Source organism: Neoarius graeffei, chromosome 7 (assembly GCF_027579695.1).
Source record: "Neoarius graeffei isolate fNeoGra1 chromosome 7, fNeoGra1.pri, whole genome shotgun sequence".
In the NCBI taxonomy this organism is placed as follows: domain Eukaryota; kingdom Metazoa; phylum Chordata; class Actinopteri; order Siluriformes; family Ariidae; genus Neoarius; species Neoarius graeffei.
Window position 1 is genome coordinate 67301588 of NC_083575.1, and position 20658 is coordinate 67322245.

The following is a 20658-nucleotide window of genomic DNA, read 5'->3' on the forward strand; positions in this document are numbered from 1 at the left end:
GAATGCGTTCCCCTGTTGTTATCTGGTGCTTCAGAAAAGCTTTGCTTTTTTTTTTTTCTTTCCCTCGGTATGTAATGCATTTGGTTGAGACAAACCATGGAAGCCAGTCCTAAATGTTCACATGCATATTTAATTAACTGAGCACTTGCTGTCATAGCCGACATACAAGAGTAATCCAACTGCGTTCTAGTGCACAGCTGTTCGTCACAGTCAGCATCTAAATATGTTAAGCATTCGGGCTGAGGAGTAGAATTCATTCCCAAAAAGCACTAAGCAAACTATACAAGTACTATAAAATGAAATAAATAAAATAAATAAATAAAAGGTGCTGGTACTTTGGATGAAGTATGTGTCATAATGCATTTTTGTGACTAGTCTGTTCTTGGTTGCATAACCTACTGAACACAAAAGTACATCTCTCAAATCAGCAGCTCATTTTATTTTAATGTGGTCTAGCAAAGAGCAGAGCAGAAAGACATGCGCGCACAGACCTTGGAACTGGTCCTTTTAAAAAGGTTGGCGTATGGCTTTTTAGTCTTAAGACTGACTGACTGATTTTCGGAATTTCAGCATTGTGTAAAATTTGAAACTTTAGTCGGTTTGTAAATGCACTTGAAAAGACACATTGTCATAAATCTACATAATCATGACAGTTCTGTGGCATTTCTTTTGCACGTAGATGAAAAATATTGTACCTCTGACATTTAGTGGAAAAAAAAAATCCCAAACAGATTGTAGAAAACCAAATGTCCTTTATAATATTTTTATGGTAAACAGGCGAGCATGCGGAATTTATTCATTTTTCCTCTGTTGTATTTGCGAGCAGGTTCAACAGAACCAAAATTTACACGTCTGTATTCTTGAGAGTAGAGCACTTCTCCTGAAGTCCAGTTGGTTGCTGCTAAATCCCTTTAGAATTTTCTGTATTTCTGCATAAATATGACTAAAACATCAGATTTTCACACAAGTCCTAAAAGTAGATAAAGAGAACCCAGTTAAACAAATGAGACAAAAATATTATACTTGGTCATTTATTTATTGAGGAAAATGATCCAATATTACATATCTGTGATTGGCAAAAGTATGTGAACCTTTGCTTTCACTCAGTGCGTTTACATGCACATCCAAATCGAGCTACTGTCGGTAATCGAGCTAAGGGTCCCAGCAGGGGTGCCAGAGAAATCCAATCCTACATGCACACAAGGAAATCGAGCTATTGTGTGAGGTACATTGTGCACCCGAGCCACAGGTGGCGCTTCCGGTTGGTACACTTCCGGTTGTCATCATGAAGAAGAGGAGTGATTTCCACTTTACATTCACACCAAGTCATTGCCACCTGTTGGCTACAAACTGTCCTGCGCAGACCACTGTTTTGTAAGACAACTTATTTTGCACAATTGTATATTTTTCTAAAGTCCATTTTTTGCTTACAATTTAACTCATGTCTTAATAAACACACAAGTTCAATTGTTTTTGTTTTTTTCTCTCCTTGTTCCTCCTGACCTCTTCTGCTGCTTGCTACTACTACTGTTGTCATGCCGACCGAGGCTGTTGTTTCCCCCGCTTGTGGTCTCGTCACTCGTCACTTCCGGAAGGGAAGTAAGTAGCTCGACTACGTAGCTCGATAGGGTTACATGCACTAAGTAGCTCGGCTACAATCGCATAATCTAGGTCGCGTAGCTCGATTACGAGAAATCCAGTTCGTTTCGATTTCAGCAGAGCTAAGGTGTTTCCATGGCATTTAGAACTTCGATTTCAGTCGAGCTACTGCAGAAATTCGATTTTCTCTGTGTGCATGTAAACGCACTCAGTGTCTGGTGTGACCCCCTTGTGCAGCAATGTTGTTGCCCAAATGAGGATGGGTTCCCTTTTGAGTCTGGTTCCTCTCAAGGTTTCATCATGTCGTCTGAGGGAGTTTTTCCTTGCCACCTAATCTATCCACAGGCGTGCTCATTGTGGATAGATTAGGGATAAAATTAGCTCATGTTTTAAGTCGTTCAAATTCTGTAAAGCTGCTTTGCGACAATGTTTATTGTTAAAAGCGCTATACAAATAAACTTGACTTGACTTAACTGCAACTAAACGTTTGCGGTAACTGTTGATCAGTCCTGCACACCGGCTTGGAGGAATTTTAGCCCATTCCGCCGTACAGAACAGCTTCAACTCTGGGATGTTGGTGGGTTTCCTCACATGAACTGCTCACTTCAGGTCCTTCCACAACATTTCGATTGGATTAAGGTCAGGACTTTGACTTGGCCATTCCAAAACACTAACTTTATTCTTCTTTAACCATTCTTTGGTAGAACGACTTGTGTGTTTAGGGTCGTTGTCTTGCTGCATGACCCACCTTCTCTTGAGATTCAGTTCATGGACAGATGTCCTGACGTTTTCCTTGAGAATTTGCTGGTATAATTCAGAATTCATTGTTCCATCAATGATGGCAAGCCATCCTGGCCCAGATGCAGCAAAACAGGCTCAAACCATGATACTACCACCACCATGTTTCACAGATGGGATAAGGTTCTTATGCTGGAATGCAGTGTTTTCCTTTCTCCAAACATAACACTTCTCATTTAAACCAAAAAGTTCTATTTTGGTCTCATCCGTCCACAAAACATCTTTCCAATAGCCTTCTGGCTTGTCCACGTGATCTTTAGCAAACTGCAGACGAGCCGCAATGTTCTTTTTGGAGAGCAGTGGCTTTCTTCTTGCAACCCTGCCATGCACACCATTGTTGTTTAGTGTTCTCCTGATGGTGGACTCATGAACATTAACATTAGCCAATGTGAGAGAGGCCTTCAGTTGCTTAGTTACCCTGGGGTCCTTTGTGACCTCACCGACCATTACACGCCTTGCTCTTGGAGTGATCTTTGTTGGTCGACCACTCCTGGGGAGGGTAACAATGGTCTTGAATTTCCTCCATTTGTACACAATCTGTCTGACTGTGGATTGGTGGAGTCCAAACTCTTTAGAGATGGTTTTGTAACCTTTTCCAACCTGATGAGCATCAACAACGCTTTTTCTGAGGTCCTCAGAAATCTCCTTTGTTCGTGCCATGTGGATAAGGTGGATAAGGCGCCATACCATAAATCTGGGGACCCGGGTTCGATTCCTACCTGAGGTCATTTCCCGATCCTTCCCCGTCTCTCTCTCCTGCTCATTTCCTGTCTCTACACTGTCCTATCCAATAATAAAGGTGAAAAAAGCCCAAATAATATCTTTAAAATAAAATACCCACATTTGTCAAGATTGGAGTAAAAATTAGCCTATTAAGTAAAATATTCCTTCTATTAAAAATAAAATCTGTGATTGACCTTTTGAGAGTTAACGCTTATGAACACTTATCTACTTCCATTTTTCTACCCTTTTCTTGAGCTTTTGGCATTCTGTAAAGAGTCCTGATGTCTTGTTCAGTCTATTTGTACAACCCCGATTCCAAAAAAGTTGGGACAAAGTGCAAATTATAAATAAAAACGGAATGCAATGATGTGGAAGTTTCAAAATTCCATATTTTATTCAGAATAGAACATAGATGACACATCAAATGTTTAAACTGAGAAAATGAATCATTTAAAGAGAAAAATTAGGTGATTTTTAAATTTCATGACAACAACGCCTCAAAGTTGGGACAAGGCCATGTTTACCACTGTGAGACATCCCCTTTTCTCTTTACAACAGTCTGTAAACGTCTGGGGACTGAGGAGACAAGTTGCTTAAGTTTAGGGATGGGAATGTTAACCCATTCTTGTCTAATGTAGGATTCTAGTTGCTCAACTGTCTTAGGTCTTTTTTTGTCGTATCTTCCGTTTTATGATGCGCCAAATGTTTTCTATGGGTGAAAGATCTGGACTGCAGGCTGGCCAGTTCAGTACCCGGACCCTTCTTCTACGCAGCCATGATGCTGTAATTGATGCAGTATGTGGTTTGGCATTGTCATGTTGGAAAATGCGAGGTCTTCCCTGAAAGAGACGTCGTCTGGATGGGAGCATATGTTGCTCTAGAACCTGGATATACCTTTCAGCATTGATGGTGTCTTTCCAGATGTGTAAGCTGCCCATGCCACACGCACTAATGCAACCCCATACCATCAGAGATGCAGGCTTCTGAACTGAGCGCTGATGATAACTTGGGTCGTCCTTCTCCTCTTTAGTCCGAATGACACGGCGTCCCTGATTTCCATAAAGAACTTCAAATTTTGATTCATCTGACCACAGAACAGTTTTCCACTTTGCCACAGTCCATTTTAAATGAGCCTTGGCCCAGAGAAGACGTCTGCGCTTCTGGATCACGTTTAGATACGGCTTCTTCTTTGAACTATAGAGTTTTAGCTGGCAACGGCGGATGGCATGGTGAATTGTGTTCACAGATAATGTTCTCTGGAAATATTCCTGAGCCCATTTTGTGATTTCCAATACAGAAGCATGCCTGTATGTGATGCAGTGCCGTCTAAGGGCCCGAAGATCACGGGCACCCAGTATGGTTTTCCGGCCTTGACCCTTACGCACAGTGATTCTTCCAGATTCTCTGAATCTTTTGATGATATTATGCACTGTAGATGATGATATGTTCAAACTCTTTGCAGTTTTACACTGTCGAACTCCTTTCTGATATTGCTCCACTATTTGTCGGCGCAGAATTAGGGGGATTGGTGATCCTCTTCCCATCTTTACTTCTGAGAGCCGCTGCCACTCCAAGATGCTCTTTTTATACCCAGTCATGTTAATGACCTATTGCCAATTGACCTAATGAGTTGCAATTTGGTCCTCCAGCTGTTCCTTTTTTGTACCTTTAACTTTTCCAGCCTCTTATTGCCCCTGTCCCAACTTTTTTGAGATGTGTTGCTGTCATGAAATTTCAAATGAGCCAATATTTGGCATGAAATTTCAAAATGTCTCACTTTGGACATTTGATATGTTGTCTATGTTCTATTGTGAATACAATATCAGTTTTTGAGATTTTGTAAATTATTGCATTCCGTTTTTATTTACAATTTGTACTTTGTCCCAACTTTTTTGGAATCGGGGTTGTACAGTCGCACAACAGCTCTTTTCCTTTTTAGGTGCATGTGCGTGCGTTGTGTAGCGTTCACGCTGTGTTACTTCTGCCTCGGGTGAAGTCTCGTGTATTCCTGCTGTTGTATGTTATTGTGCTCTCTTCTGTCTAAACAACGCAATTACATCGAAGCAAAACTAAGGTCACGCAGATTGATGATGATGATGATGAAGATGATGATCTTCATAAATTTGTATTGTAATTTATCATTACATGCCTCGTCCTTGCAGCATCTTTGTACACTATTCACTCCATATTAACCCTTTTTTTTTCCTTCTTCGATCTGAATATTTTGTTCTGTCTCTTTTTCTCTCTCTGCCTTTCCCAGTGGACTATAAAAGCTGGGAAGTTATATTCTTGTCAGTTATATTCTCATCTGTGCATAAACATAAGAGCTCTAGCAAAATAACAAGCAGGTGAATTATAGAAGCTTTGTGGTTTCTTCAGTGATCGTGTTTGCCAGTGAGCTGTAACCCAACATCAGCTGTTCACTTGTCCTCTCTGTCTGTCTCTCACTATATACCAGTCAGCCGTAACATTATGACCACTGACAGGTGAAGTGATTAACATGGATTATTTCATTACAATAGCACTGGTCAAGGGGTTGGATATATTGGGTAGTAAGAGAACGGTCAGTTCTTGAAGTGTATAGTGATAGCATGTCGGTGTACATAGTGTTTGTTACATAGAACACCTGTCTCAGGGATAAGGACAGATGATGGCTGATGCATTTTGGATACTCGGGATGTTACTCTGCTGCATATTTATGTGCTGGACATTTTGTAATTTATTATCTGTCACATAAACACCACATCATGGATACCAATGTTGTGATTGTTGAAGTGCACGTTGTAATTGATGCATCTCCAGTGTTGAAATAAAAATTAAGTAAACGAAAATATATAATATGAATATATGAATGAGACGTTTTGATAACTTAGCTCTCATGACAGGCGGCGATGCATGATTGTTTGTGTGGACTGATGTATGGTACAGCTTTTGTACGCTATGTTTTGGTGTGCATCGTGACTATTTTGTTGTACACTATATCATGAATTAAATTTGCAGTTGAGAATTCGAACAGCACTACAAAATGGCTGATTCACTATATAGTGGGCAAGTGGATGTTCCACATACAGCTTTTGATCCTCCTGCCTCTCTGATCGTGTTGGAAGAACAAGCCATGCACACGCCAAAAAAAAAAACCCCTGTGATCGTTTCGGTCAGTGGTGCTCTGACTGACAGGCCTGTCACCTACGTAAAGTACATGTTTCTCAGGCATTAGATCGTGTTCGCTGAGGGAAGAAGTAATCCTGCGAGAAATCTCATTTGCATCACTGTAAATGGAAATGCTCAGCATTAAATGAGGAAAAACCGTACCGGTTAAAGAATCCAAAACAAAATTCGAGCCCTGATGTATCTCTTTCTTTCCTCCATTTATTATAGACAGGCAAGCACAGATCCAATATCTTCCTGACATGTCATGACTTGCTATGTGAGTGTGAAAGAAATGATTAAGTGTGATATGAAATCTCATGAAACAATCAGACGTACGCGGTTCTTTTCTTCTTTTTTCCAGCTCCCTCATCTTCCTTTGTTTTTATTCATATCATTTGCTTGTTTGTCTATTGCTTGTTCTCACACGGTCTCTCGCTGTTTATCTCTGTGTGTGTGTGTTTGTGTGCGTGTCTTGCTCTCTGTCTAGCTCTTTTCTTCATCAACTCCCTCCCCCTTTCTTTTCTCTCCTGCCCCTCTGTCTCAGTCCAGCTGTTGTGTTAATCGTTTTCCTGCTGCCTGGAGAGCAGAGTAATGAGAATCCAGTTGGATTTATGCCCCTCAGGTTATTGGAAATGTTTGTTTATTTATTAGGATAATTATCTTTTTCAGTAGGCAGATATTTCTACACCAGTGTTTTAGCTATGCACGCTTTATGCAGGGTGTGGGTGTGTGTTTTCATGGATTTTGATTCTAGCCGATCGCTCATTTTCAGCTGTTTTTAAGATGTTTGTTCTGCGGTACTCTAAAGGGAAGTTAAACTGCTGGTGTCCTGTCTTAATTGGAAGTTAAAACTCGGGAGTGGAGAGGGTGATGTGGCAATGGTGTGACCAGAGAGAGGGAGCATCATGGCTCTCGTCTCAGCTACAGGTGCTCTACGTTTTTGGATAAGCCCAGAATTTGTTTTGGTTGATCCGATTTGTCTGAGGGCATCTGGAGGCACTGAATGCATTTTAATTTTGTTTAGCTTCCTCACAGTGGCTCAGATCTCAAATCGGGTAGATTGAAGAGTCTGTGTGTCTGAATTGCCATCTTTCTTACTCTGACTCTGATAGTATGCAGTGCCCTTCTCTTTTTTTTTTTTTCTTTTTTTTTATATGCTGTGAAGGTGGTGGCTTCATTTCCTGTGTTATGGGAGGGGGAGATGGATGAGACAGAGTGTATATACACGCACACCAACAGTAACCTGAGGAGATGGGTCGCATGACAAAAGAAGAGATGCGTGCTACATTACATGACCGGCGTTAAGCAGACGCTCTTATTGCTGGGTTTCACGTGACATCACATCCGCCTCATTAGTTATTCAAAACTTAAGCTAGTGGTCTACCAAAGCTCAGTTGACAAAGCGTTTGTACAGAGAAGGTGCATTGCTCACATGAAAAATGCCTTACACTTGCATCTTTTTAGGTCGTTCAACTCGATCAAACTGTGAAACTGATGAGTCTCTTCAGGGTTCCCTGTGAATGAATAAGGTGGTGTTTACATTAGACCGTATCAGCGGATCATCAGATTAACGTTTTTAAAACGATTAGCGTGCACACAGCAACGCCAATACACGGATACGCTCAGCTCCGCAGGCATCCTGCGCTCCAAATCACTCCGCCCTGAACAGCGAGTGCCCTCTGGAGGGTGCGCACTCCGGCCCTGCGCAGCTCACAGAGCGCGCGAGTGAAGCGCACGAGCAGTGATTCGGGACAAATAGCAGGAAGTGAAGTCCGCGCCGTTTTTCAGCAGTCGCGTCACATGACCAACGTGGCATGACCAACGCCAGCGAATCAGGAAGGTGGATGTCACAGTGATGTTGTCCAATGACGACGTCAGCTAGAGCTCAGCACAGCGTATCGTCGTTCCTCAATGTTTACGCAGCACCGGATCAGATACGTAATGGATTGAATACGTGGGCCCTGGCGGATTCAAGTTGTTCCGCCTGTGGAGTCGTTTCCCGGCGTTTTAATGCGAACGGACAGTGCATCCGCGACGAAAACGAGACGGATACGGTGTAATGTAAACACCACCTAAAAAGGGTGAGTGAACACAGGATTTCACTAAAAGACGTCAAGAAAGGTGGCTTTTGAGCCACTCACTGAAATCGAAGTGAGCCGAGTCCAAGCATGCTCGAGTTTGCAGTGATCACTTCTTGGTGAAAGGTTTGTATTTCCCTCTCAGCTACTTCTTTAGTGTTTTCCCAAGTACTCTTCTTGCTATGTTTCGTTATTTTATGGTATTTTTTTTAAGTCACGAAGCGCTAAAGTCCCCAGCTGTTCTTTGTTTCTTCCTCACAAAGTCCATATGCATGAAAGTCGAGACAAACTTCTTACCCAGCCATACGGTTACAATGCGCCGTGATCACTTCATCTTGTTTAACTAAGATCCAGGTCTTTAAAGGGGTTTCTGATGAGCTTTGTGAATGATTTACCTGAGAGATAAGAGCCAACACAAGTGAGAATCAAGCCAACTGTTTGTTTACGCTTCAGCTTGCGGCGCTTCATTGTAAAGACGCGAACGAAAAGCTTTTAAAAAAAAAAAACTTCCACAGGCAAAAACAAGACAGGATTCATTCAGCAGTGACTTGATACCGAGGTCCTTCACCCAGCCACATACAAAAAAGTTGTAAGCCTCCATACTCTTCCATCTGTTTTGTGGTGTAGAAGGACGTCTGCAACACCAGGTAGTTGGAGATGTCGGGGAACTCGTATGACAATTACTTTTTTCCCAGACTGTAGGGGTCGATTCCATTGCACATAGCAATCTTCTGGATGTATCTAAAGCAAGCAGTGGCTTCTAGATTACGAGCAAACTCTGAGAAGTTATCGCTAGTTGTTTGCACTACGGCAGCCGTTTAGATCACCAACTATTTCACTTCTGGTAAAACCGCGAAGAAAAGTCACGTGACTGAAGCCCAGCAATCCAGAGTGACTTGGAACAAACCGGGAGCAGTTCTGGGTGAGGTGCCTTGCTCAAGGGCACTTTAGCCATTCCTGCTGGTCCAGGGAATCAAACCAGTGACCTTTTGGTCTCAAAGCTGCTTCTCTAACCATAGGCCATTACGTTAGGTATGTTGGCATCAAATCATTACTCTACCCCTGTGTATGTCTGTCAGTGCGTTTACATGCACATAGAGAAAATCGAATTTCTGCCGTAGCTTGACTGAAATCGAAGTTCTAAATGCCATGGAAACACCTTAGCTCGGCTGAAATCGAACCGAACTGGATTTCTTGTAATCGAGCTACGTGACCTAGATTATGCGATTGTAGCCGAGCTACTTAGTGCATGTAAACCCTATCAAGCTACTGACTTCAGCACTGCCCCTTCCGGAAGTGACGAGACCACAAGCGGGAAACATAACAGCCTCGGTCGGCATGACAACAGTAGTAGTAGTAGCGAGCAGCAGAAGAGGTCAGGAGGAACAACATCTCTCGATGTTGCTGTCCTCGTCGTCGTTCTTCTTGTGAACATGGAACTGATAACTTTATCTATACTCTTGAATAGCTCTTCATGACGACAACCGGAAGTGTATCAACATGATGGTGTGTAGCGCTACCTGTGGCTCGGGTGCACAATGTACCTCACACAATAGCTCGATTTCCTTGTGTGCATGTAGGATTGGATTTCTCTGGCACCCCTGCTGGGACCCTTAGCTCGATTACCGACAGTAGCTCGATTTGGATGTGCATGTAAACGCACTGAGTCAGTTGGGTAGTCACTGGTTCTTAGTGTTGGTTTGAAGCCAGGATTAACAGGATAGTTGTCTGTCTGTGAGGTATAACGTTGCTGGACAGGCAGCCGCTTGTTGGGAAAGATGCAGACACCAGTAAGGGCCAAGTCTTAAGGACTGTTTACTAACTGCTAGGCATAAGGAATATTTGTTTGCTGTTGAGCATTCCTTTCGTCTTTTTTTAGATCTTTTTTGCATCACGATGACGACTAATGTGAAATCACAGACGGCTGTTTATCAGTTGGGTTGCTGGTTCAAGACCATTTTAATAAGGTTCCATGTTTGAGTAGCTGGTCTGCCCAGCAGTACTGTAAACACTACCTCTTGATGTCCTTAAATGCAAACATAAGTCATTGTCATTCTAGACAATAATATTCCTCTGTCCATCTAATGGAAAAGATTGAACAGGAAATCGAAAAAGAAGCCCATGGAAACAAATTGTACTTTTGCGCACTGTCAGTGTCCTACACTTTATGAAACTGTCTTTACTTTTAAATAAAATATACATTTCAGAGCAGCGCCAAGGCACAGCAAGTAGGATTGCTGCCTCATAGCTCCAGGTGCCTCAGTTTAATCCTGTTGTCTGTTTAGGTTTCATATTTTCTGGAAGGGATTACACTGAGCTAAAGTCAGTGAGTGTAGGCTTACTCGCTACTGCCTTGGGAGCATTTTTACATATCCTCAAATTCCTGTAGAATTGCTTCATTGCCAACCTGTTCTATTCTTAGCATTGTACTAACAGCACTCATGTATTTAATACATCACTATAGCTAATTTATATTTTACCAAAACTAAGCTACATCTGTCTGAAAATGTGGAGCAAAATTAAGATGGTTGACAAAATCGCACAACTCCTCCTTAAAAGTGCTGACTGTAAAGTCATCTGAAATTTAAATTATTTTTTTTTTTATTGTGCATAACATTTTTTTTTAATGTCCCACAAGAACAATATCATGTAGACAAGATGTGATCATTTTGATGTGCTGAGGGTCGTGTTTTTTTTTTTTTTTTCTCCTCCATTTTGGGACCATTTTCCTACCTCTTGAGGTAAACAGTATGGCCCTATGGAAACGGTCGAACACGAGGTGCTTGATCTAATTAGCACAATTCTGGAACTGGGTCACGCCAAGATGGCGGCCCATTGTGACTCTGCATCGTCCTTGGAGAGTGTTGAGTCGCAGGTATGTAATTTGTGGTTGACGTTCGTGAATGGTCTTTTGCTCACAGATCCATTCATCTTTTGTCTGTCACTGCTTTTGTTGGGGCGGCACGGTGGTGTAGTGGTTAGCGCTGTCGCCTCACAGCAAGAAGGTCCGGGTTCGAGCCCCATGGCCGGCGAGAGCCTTTCTGTGCGGAGTTTGCATGTTCTCCCCGTGTCCGCGTGGGTTTCCTCCGGGTGCTCCGGTTTCCCCCACAGTCCAAAGACATGCAGGTTAGGTTAACTGGTGACTCTAAATTGACCGTAGGTGTGAATGTGAGTGTGAATGGTTGTCTGTGTCTATGTGTCAGCCCTGTGATGACCTGGCGACTTGTCCAGGGTGTACCCCGCCTCTCGCCCGTAGTCAGCTGGGATAGGCTCCAGCTTGCCTGCGACCCTGTAGAAGGATAAAGCGGCTAGAGATAATGAGATGAAACTGCTTTTGTTTGTTTTTCTGTAAGATCAAAACATTATATGTATAACTCCTCCATAGATCCAAAACGAGCACTGTAAATTCTTCGTCAGATTTCGTGCCCATTTCATCGTTTAGTCGATCTGTCCCATCACAAAAACTCTTGTGGACAACCTTTTAGTTTCCATCACTTTTCTAGCACGCTTTCTAGCTAATTCGCTTTCATATTTTCCTTTTCTTTTCCACTGGTGGGAGAGCGGAGTCTGACATGTTTGCCCACGCTGACTTGGTTTGGTTAAAAGTAGGTCAACTATGCCCCATGGTGGTCACGTGATATTGTTGCTCGCTTGCTTTGGCAATCTCCGGAATCGTAAAACGCAGGAAGCATTTTATCCCGGCAAAACATTTACACATAGGATACACGGTGTGTGCAGCAGCGCGGCGACTCAATCTCAACTCGGATCAACTTCAAATGCAAAACATATATCTCGAAGCTCCAACAGCAATAGAAACAGAACATTTTTTGCTCAGACTTTAACTTTGCAGTCAGAACCTTTAAGTTTGGGAGAAATGGTAAGATTCAGTGTAGTTTATTCAGATGTGAATTAGCCTGGCACAAAAGCACAACGCCTGAAGAGGAGTGAGTGAGGGCACCTGAGGAGGCGTGAGTGGTGTGAATGATAAACGATGGATGACAGAATATAGGCATAAATGAAAAACGAGACTCATGGTTACACTGCAGCATGCTCGAAGCTCTGTGGTCTCAGTAAACAACTCAGCTGTCATTTATTTCCATTTAATTTCAGTCTCACGGCAATGTTGGCAAACGCATCAGAGCTGTATAGGAAATTATTCAAATCGCTCTGGACGATAAGACTGTTATTGAGCTCTTAAATCGGAGGATTAAACTATCGCTTGATAACATTAACTCGTACTTGAAAAATTCTTTGGAGGAAAGTGTGACTCAGAAAATATAATTTGATAATCTGATTACGTCTGAATAGATGCATCATTTTATCGGTAACGATGTGTGTTTGAGAAGTGCATGTTGGCAACGGCATGTATGTCATTTCAGTGTGTTAATACCTGCTTCCTGTCTGCGGTTTTAAAGCAAGAATTATATCTGCTATATATAATCCCCTGTTCCGTATGCATGTTGGTCAGCTCCTGCTACATGTACACTCATGGACATTATATTTATTTAGTAGCATTAAATTATAGATATGTTGTCAGTACATGGTTTTTGTGTGCTTGTAGGGACCCTGCTGAAAGTTGGGCTCGTAGGATTGTCCAGAACGCCCCCGTGCTCATTAAAAAAAGGCACGGGACTGGAATAAATGTCGCTCTGCTACACACAGGCTCGTCTGTACTGTGGTGACTCATTGGATTTTTCCTGCTCTGTTGATTTCTAATGCAGATGTGCCTATACATGCTGGAGTGCGGCATGAAAGCCGTCTCCCTACGAGTTCCTTTTAATCCGTGCTGCATACGTCAAGCTGCACAGGCCGCTGTAATCCCCTTAAAGATTCCCTTAACTGTGGGGTATGTCACTTCTGAGTGTACGCATGTGTCCTTGTGTATGCAGTGGATACAAGTCTGTATACCCCTGTTAAAATAGCAGGATTTTGTGATGAATCGCTCAGTGTGAAATTACAATATGGGAAGGATAATAGTAATATTAAAATCACCTGGTTGCACAAGTATGCACACCCTTTTATAATTGGGCATGTGGCTGTGTTCAGAATGAACCAATCACATTCAATCTCATGTCCAAAAGTAATTATCGTACAGCTATCAGTTAAATTATTCTGCAACGTTAATAGAGATACCGGAGTATCTGACAAGGACTGATATTAATCTCTGTAGATGATCACAATCTCTCTTATTCTTCATATGTCTGGACTATGGTGTAAGGTGGCCAGATGGACTCCCTTTCTCACAGAAAAATCGTCCAAGCCCAAATGAATCACCCCAAACCATGTGGCAAAATGTGTTATGGTTTGATGAGACCAATTCCAAAAGTTGTGTGTTGCCAAAAAAAAAAACACAACCTTGCATCACCAAAAAGCATGGTGGTGGCAGCAGCATCACGCTTTAGGGCTGTTTTTTCTTCAGCCATAACTGGGGCTTTTATCAAGGCAGAGGGAATAATGAATAGCTACAAATACCAGTCGAGTTGAGTGCAGAACATTCAGGCATCTGCTAGTAAGCTGAAGTTAGGAAGGAATTTCACCTTTCAGCACAACAATGACCGAAAGCATCCATCCAAATCAACAAAGGCATTACTTAACCAAAAGTAGATCCAAGTTTTTGAATGGCCAAGCCAGAGCCCAGATATGAATTCAACTCGATCTGTGAGGTGACCTTGAAGCAGGCTGTACGCAGGAGATGCTCTCAAGATAATGAATTTTAATGTTTTCAAAGAAAGAGTAGGAAAATGGGGCCAAGTCAAGATGGGCCACACAAATGGCCTCTTACTCAAAAAGACTGAATGGAGTAATAAAAGGTGCTTCAACAGCAGGACTGTGCACACATACAGGTTATTGTAAGTTAATTATGGTGTGTGTGTGTGTGTGTGTGTGTGTCTGTCTCTCTGTCTATCTCTCTCCCTCCATCCCCCCCAAAAAAAAAGGCTTTTCCCTTTTGGCCCTTTTCCACTACCCTTTTTCAGCTCACTTCAGCTCGCTTCAGCTCACTTCAGCCCGACACGGCTCGCGTTTCGACTACCTCAGAACAGCACGACTCGGCTCGCTTCAGCCCTGCTCAGCACCCAAAACTCGCACGGTTTTGGAGTGGGGCTGAAGCGAGCCGAGCGGGGCTAGGGGCGTGAGGAGACACTCCTCTGTGCACTGATTGATGAGGAGGAGTGTCCTCACACGCCCCGCGAGCACGCTGGGATCTGTAAACACTGTAAACCCGGAAGAAGAAGAATTACGAGAATTTCTGAAGCCTTATGCGCCTCGCCTCATCTATACGCTCTTGCCAGTATCTGTTGGCGTTGTCGGTGACAACAAGCCACAGCACCAAGACCAGCAATACTAACGACTCCATGTTTATTGTTTACTCTCCGGGTCGTGAGACTACCGCTTAAAAGCTCACTGATGTCACTGTTTGCGCCGCCTAACGACATCACGTGACGTCCACCCACTTTCGCTAACTCCACCCAATGTGTCCACCCACTTCCAGCCAGCACGGTTCAGCGCGGTTGTAGTCAAAATGCAACTCCAACAGCCCCACTCAGCTCGACACGGCACGGCTCAGCCCGACTCAGCCGCGTTGGTAGTGGAAAAGCGGCATTTGTGTACTTTGCAATTTCACATTAAAGGTAGGAAAAGATCTAGGGTGGGTTTTCCAAAAGCCTCTTAATGCTAAGAGAATCTTAACTAGGAGAGAGTGTTCATTGTGCTGCTTACTCTACCATTTAACCATCTTTGTGTTGTGATGCTTTTGGGAAACTCAGGCCTGATGTGATTTGAAGTTGGGAGCACGGTCACAGGATGTTTATATGCACTATTAGTTTCCCTTTACTAGTACCAAGTGGGCCGTACATATTTCAGCATGACAGTGTTTCTGTGCACAAAGTGAAGCCCATGAAGACCTGGTTTGTGAAGGTTGCAGTGGAAGAACTTCAGTGTCCTGCACAGAACCCTGAGCTCAACCCCACTGAACAGCTTTGGAATGAACTGGAACACTGACTGCATCCCAGGCCTGCCTGACTTCATTAATACTCTTGTGGCAGAATAAGCGCACATCCCCACAGCCGTGCCCCAAAAGCTAGACGTCCCAGAAGTGGATGTGGTGATCATAGCAAAGGGGGACTAAGTCTACAATGGAATTTAAGCACACAGGAGGGTTACAGCTGTGTCCGTAAACTTTTGGTTATGTTTTGTGTGTGTATAGTTAATTACAGCCATGTAATTAATAGCGCACAGTTTTGAATGCAGTATGGCCTCGGTGCATGCATCACTTCCTCGTTTGGTGTAAGGATGGTATGATATTTCCGGTTGGTATGCGGAAGTGCCGGTGTTATGGCGGAGTCCATGAAGTTCACAAGGTGCCTCTTGGAGTGACTGGAGTTTACTGTTAATGATGTGCGTCGTATCGTCAGAGCATCAAGTACAACGCCGCAGAGTGAACTTGAAAAGGGTTTCAAGTTCTACGTTTTGTCCTACCTCTGCAATTTTGAAGGCAAGTTGCTGACGCTAAAGCCCCGTCTACACGATCATACATTTGTCCAAAACATTATCATACAAATGTATGATGATGTTCAAGTTTGTATGATCATGTTGTGGATTTCTGTCCACACGATCATACATTCGTGACAGGTAGTGTAGATCACATGACCCGAATTAACAATCTGATTGGTGGATGACCCAAAATGTTGTGAACATTTGTTGGAAAGTAGAAACACGATTCTAAAAATTTGAACATCATACAACGTCATACAAGTATGACGTTCAAGTTTGTTGGGAAAACCGTCCACACGATTATACATTTGTCCATGAACATCATACATTTGTATGACGATGTCCATGGACAAATGTATGATCGTGTAGACGGGGCTTAACAATATTGAGCATTGAATTGCAAATATGTAGTCCATTGATCTTAATTGTCATCTGTATAATACAACTCTGGGACATTTTAAGAACTATGGTTAGTACCTCGACACCACACACACATACCACCCAGATGTTATTTTTACGGCTTTTAATGTTCTAGGCCTACTGCTCTATGGTTCTAACTCGTACACAGTGGATATTTTTGTTTACCTGGTATAGAATCGTATGTCCTCATCAGAGGCAGAAAACCACTCCAAACCGAACTTGTTGCTGATGGTTAACTCCTTGATTTGTTTTCTTTCACCAGGCAGTCAGGAGGCTCAACTCCCTCCCTGTTCTGCCCCCCCTCTGCCCCCTGCCACAGATTCTGATCGCACACCCCCCTTCAGCATCTGACATGTCATCCTCACAGTTCCCCCCCAACACACACACACACATACATACATACATACATGCATCTCATCGTTCATTAACACACTGAACTCAGGGACCGCACATCTCACTTTACCTCGTTCATTTGCACTATTCCGCACTACCTCACCTTAACAACTGCTAGTTTGTTTATACTGCTTATTTCATGTTTCATGTTTACCTGCTATACCTCAAGTGCCCTTGACTGTTTGGTTATTTGAACCAATTTGTGTGTGTGTATGTATGTGTATATATATGAGTGTTTAGTCTACGTCTAGTTCATATCTAGAGTGTTTTATATTGTTTATATTGTCTGTTTGAGTGTTTAGTCTGTGTGTAGTTCTTATCTAGTGTTTACACTGTTTATATTGTCTGAGTGTTTAGTCTATGTCTTATCTAGTGTTTACACTGTTTATTTATACTGTTTATATTGTTTGAGTGTTTAGTCTATGTCTAGTTCCTATCTGGAGTGTTTATACTGTTTGTATTGTTTGTTTTTTTCAATTATTCTATTTTTATTTATTGCATTGCCTGTTTGCACCATGGGTCAGAGAGGACTGATATTTCATCTGTGCTGTATGTCGAGCATGTATAGCATATTTGACAAAGTTGACTTGACTTGATATCTCCTCGCGTAGCTCTTCTTTTTCATTGAGGGAGAAATCAAGCGCAGCAGGCTCAGTACTGGCGCAGTAGTCATGTTCATGACACGGCCATGGGTCCTCATCATCAGGGTCAGTCTGCGTCTCTGTTGGGTCGGTGTTGGGTGGATGCTCTGTTCTTTCCCATACTCCAGGTCGTGGGGTTGGGATATTATAGTTATTCCAATGAAAAGCACAGGAACAGCTCCAGGTTGCAGTCGTCGTCGTCCAGCAGGAGTGGGGGGGGGGGCTCGATCAGATCATCAGTGACAATGTCACGAACACACTCAGGAAGTACTTCATCTCATCTCATTATCTGTAGCCGCTTTATCCTGTTCTACAGGGTCGCAGGCAAGCTGGAGCCTATCCCAGCTGACTACGGGCGAAAGGCGGGGTACACCCTGGACAAGTTGCCAGGTCATCACAGGGCTGACACATAGACACAGACAACCATTCACACTCACATTCACACCTACGGTCAATTTAGAGTCACCAGTTAACCTAACCTGCATGTCTTTGGACTGTGGGGGAAACCGGAGCACCCGGAGGAAACCCACGCAGACACGGGGAGAACATGCAAACTCCGCACAGAAAGGCCCTCGCTGGCCACGGGGCTCGAACCCGGACCTTCTTGCTGTGAGGCGACAGCGCTAACCACTACACCACCGTGCTGCCTCGGGAAGTACTTGTGATGGTAAAATTATCTCTCCTGATCTTAACAACCCACTGTTTCTGCATTTCTGAGTCTTTTGGAAAGGTATGGAAGCTCAGGTGAGAATTGGACCTAGTTGATGCTGTGCACAACGGCACACAGCAGTGGTGGCTAGACCTGCTGTCCGCACGGTGTTGAAAGGATAATTTTGTCCATTTACATGTCATGTTTAGTACATGTAGAGATGGGTCTGAAATACGGGAGAAACCCAGAAAAAAGCGGGAGTGTTGGCAGCTATGGACAGCACAGTGTGCGCTTTCAATGATTACCGGACGTTTACAACCATCCTGACATTTTGGCGGAAATTACATCACTTTCCGGCGTGCACACAGGGTATTGCTTTGAATAAACAAGTTATTAATATTAAGTAAGTGACTTTCTGGACACAATCAGGCCAGATGTTTTTGGGTTTTTTTTTTTCTCCGCTATGAGAAATGGATCCTGAAGAAACCCCACTCGTGTTATAGCACGTCAACTAGCTAGTGAACGTTGGCATCTTATTATTTTTCATCTTCATCTGACAGACTTTCATATTCTGTCAAGTTATGTTCGCTGATGTTGCTAACATGACTGTAGTAATTGTTTGTTTCAAACTCTGAAATGGAATTTTACCTGGCATGTGATGGACATAGTGAAACATCCCAGTGTGGTTATAGGAAATGCAGGCAGTTTTGGAACGTCACTCGGCAAATTATTGGACTGGAATGAACTTTGTGTGTGTAGTGCTTCTACTGTGAGAATGCGAATGAGGGAGAGGGGGAGGGCTGTGTTAATGCATAGAGCTCTCAATCTGTCCATTTGTATCCCTGTTCTATTGAGGTGACTACTAACAAATACACACGCACTCTTTTCCCCTCCTGTAGAATAACAAACAGTTGAACAGGGACCTGTGCACACTGAGATCAGTGCGATACTTGCATCTGTCTATTTTAATAGATTCTCCTCCCAGCATGTAAAATGTCTAGCAGAGAGAAACGTGCCTGTGCATTTTCTCCTCTGTTTGCCTTCCTTTTGTAAAGGCTGCTTTTCCCTGAAGTGAGTGACAGGTCAAGGTACGGCTCTTGCGCTTCTTCAGCTCGCTAGAGAGAGCAACAGTGGTGAAACTCTGCAGGAAACAAGCACGTTCTGAACATCGTGGGAACAAATTGTCTTCTGTTGTCTAGAAGTAAGATGTAAAAAGCCACAGTGTGCGCTCATCAGACTTCCTGAAGTCTCACTGTCGCTTTTGCGACTGAAAGGATGCAGAATGCTGTCTGAGTGACCTTTTCGTGGTTTGTGCTCCATCTGTCCATGTGTGGGTGAGTGTTAATTATATGTTGTAGCATTAGCATGAGAGGCTAAGCACTTGTCAGTTTGCAAATGTCAACATGTGAACTTAAGCCTCTTCTAGCGGGGGGGGGGAATGATCTAAGCAAAGCTGGGTGAATTAGGGTCTGCCCCGTCCTTATTTACTACAGGTGTATTACATCAATTGTTTTCTTCTTTTGACCTTAAATTTTTGTCTGGAAGGGAGTGAAAGGTGTGTGTGTGTTGGTTTTTTTTTTTTTTAACTCTGTGACCAGGTTGCAGCGTTTTTGAAAGCAGGTTTATGTAAACTCTGAACGGTAGTGAAAAGCAGGTCTCTTCTGTGGTTCAGTTTTCGTACAGTGCAAGATTTGTGAAAAGCTTTTGTCTCTTCAGAACAGAGCATTTTCTTGTCAAGATTAGAGAACAGTTTATAGATGCATCGTGCGACTCTTTGTGAAAGCTTCTACATCGTTGCAGTCAGACTGGCCTGAAAAATGTCAGTTTAACACACAAACATTTAAATAAGTGTAGCTTTTATACATTAACCCTCTGGGGTCTGAGGTTTTTTTTGGCACTTTAATGATGGTCAATTTCAACAAATCTAAGCAGTATTTTTAAAGTCATATGACTTTTTTTTTCTTTTTTTTGTATTCAGCACAAGTTCAGCTACAGTAATATCTATGTAGTATGTATGTCATGTTTGTACTTTAAAAAAAAAAACAGGTAATTGAAGATGTTGTAAAAAGCAGTTTTAGTGTTGAAATGTGTGCAAAACAAAACATGACCTTCCCCATTGTGTCGAACCGTTTTGGTCACTTGAGGTGATTCTGTTCAGTCTTAGGAATGTATCAAGCACAAAAACTTAAATCTGCTCCATTGATTTGGACAATTAACTGGCCATCAAAAAAATGTATGTCCTATTGTTTTGGGATAAAGGGTTGGCAGTGGGAGGGGTATTCAATGAGAGAGGTAAGAAAATTTCCATTCAGTGAGAAGAGTGAAAACCCCTCCCACTGCCATCTCTTAATCCCATCAGGTCAAGTCACAATGGGTAAGGTCATGTTTTTTCACACATTCCAACACAGTTCTAAAACGACATCTTCATTTATCTGGTATTTCACTCTGTTCAGTGTGTTTCTTGTACTATTTTACTCAGTTCAGAGCCACGACCAACTCTGTTACACAATTACTTTAATTTTGCTCCCACTCCAACTCCAAATTTTACTCTCTAAACACAAAAGAGCGCAAAATTAACCATTTTTGAGGAAAATACGTTTAACTCTGGAAAAATTGCTCAGTCATTTTTCATGTGTATGCACTGCAGCGCACACATCAACCGATACACTCATCCGAAATAGAAGAAATGTATATGTTGTTTACCAGCTGGGAGGTC

The 20658-nt window shown here is 42.7% G+C and overlaps 1 protein-coding gene across 5 annotated transcripts in view; it reads left to right on the forward strand.

Annotated features, from left to right (window-relative positions):
* Positions 1 to 20658, forward strand: part of ndst2a (N-deacetylase/N-sulfotransferase (heparan glucosaminyl) 2a) — a 346042-nt gene that overhangs the window by 137966 nt on the left and 187418 nt on the right. The window contains exon 1 of one of the 5 annotated variants that reach the window (XM_060926280.1): positions 19165 to 19276. The exons of the other annotated variants lie outside the window; for them this stretch is intronic. The gene's annotated coding sequence lies outside the window, so the exon portion shown is untranslated. Of the gene's footprint in view, positions 1 to 19164; positions 19277 to 20658 lie in introns of those variants that run through there. 5 annotated transcript variants of the gene reach the window in all.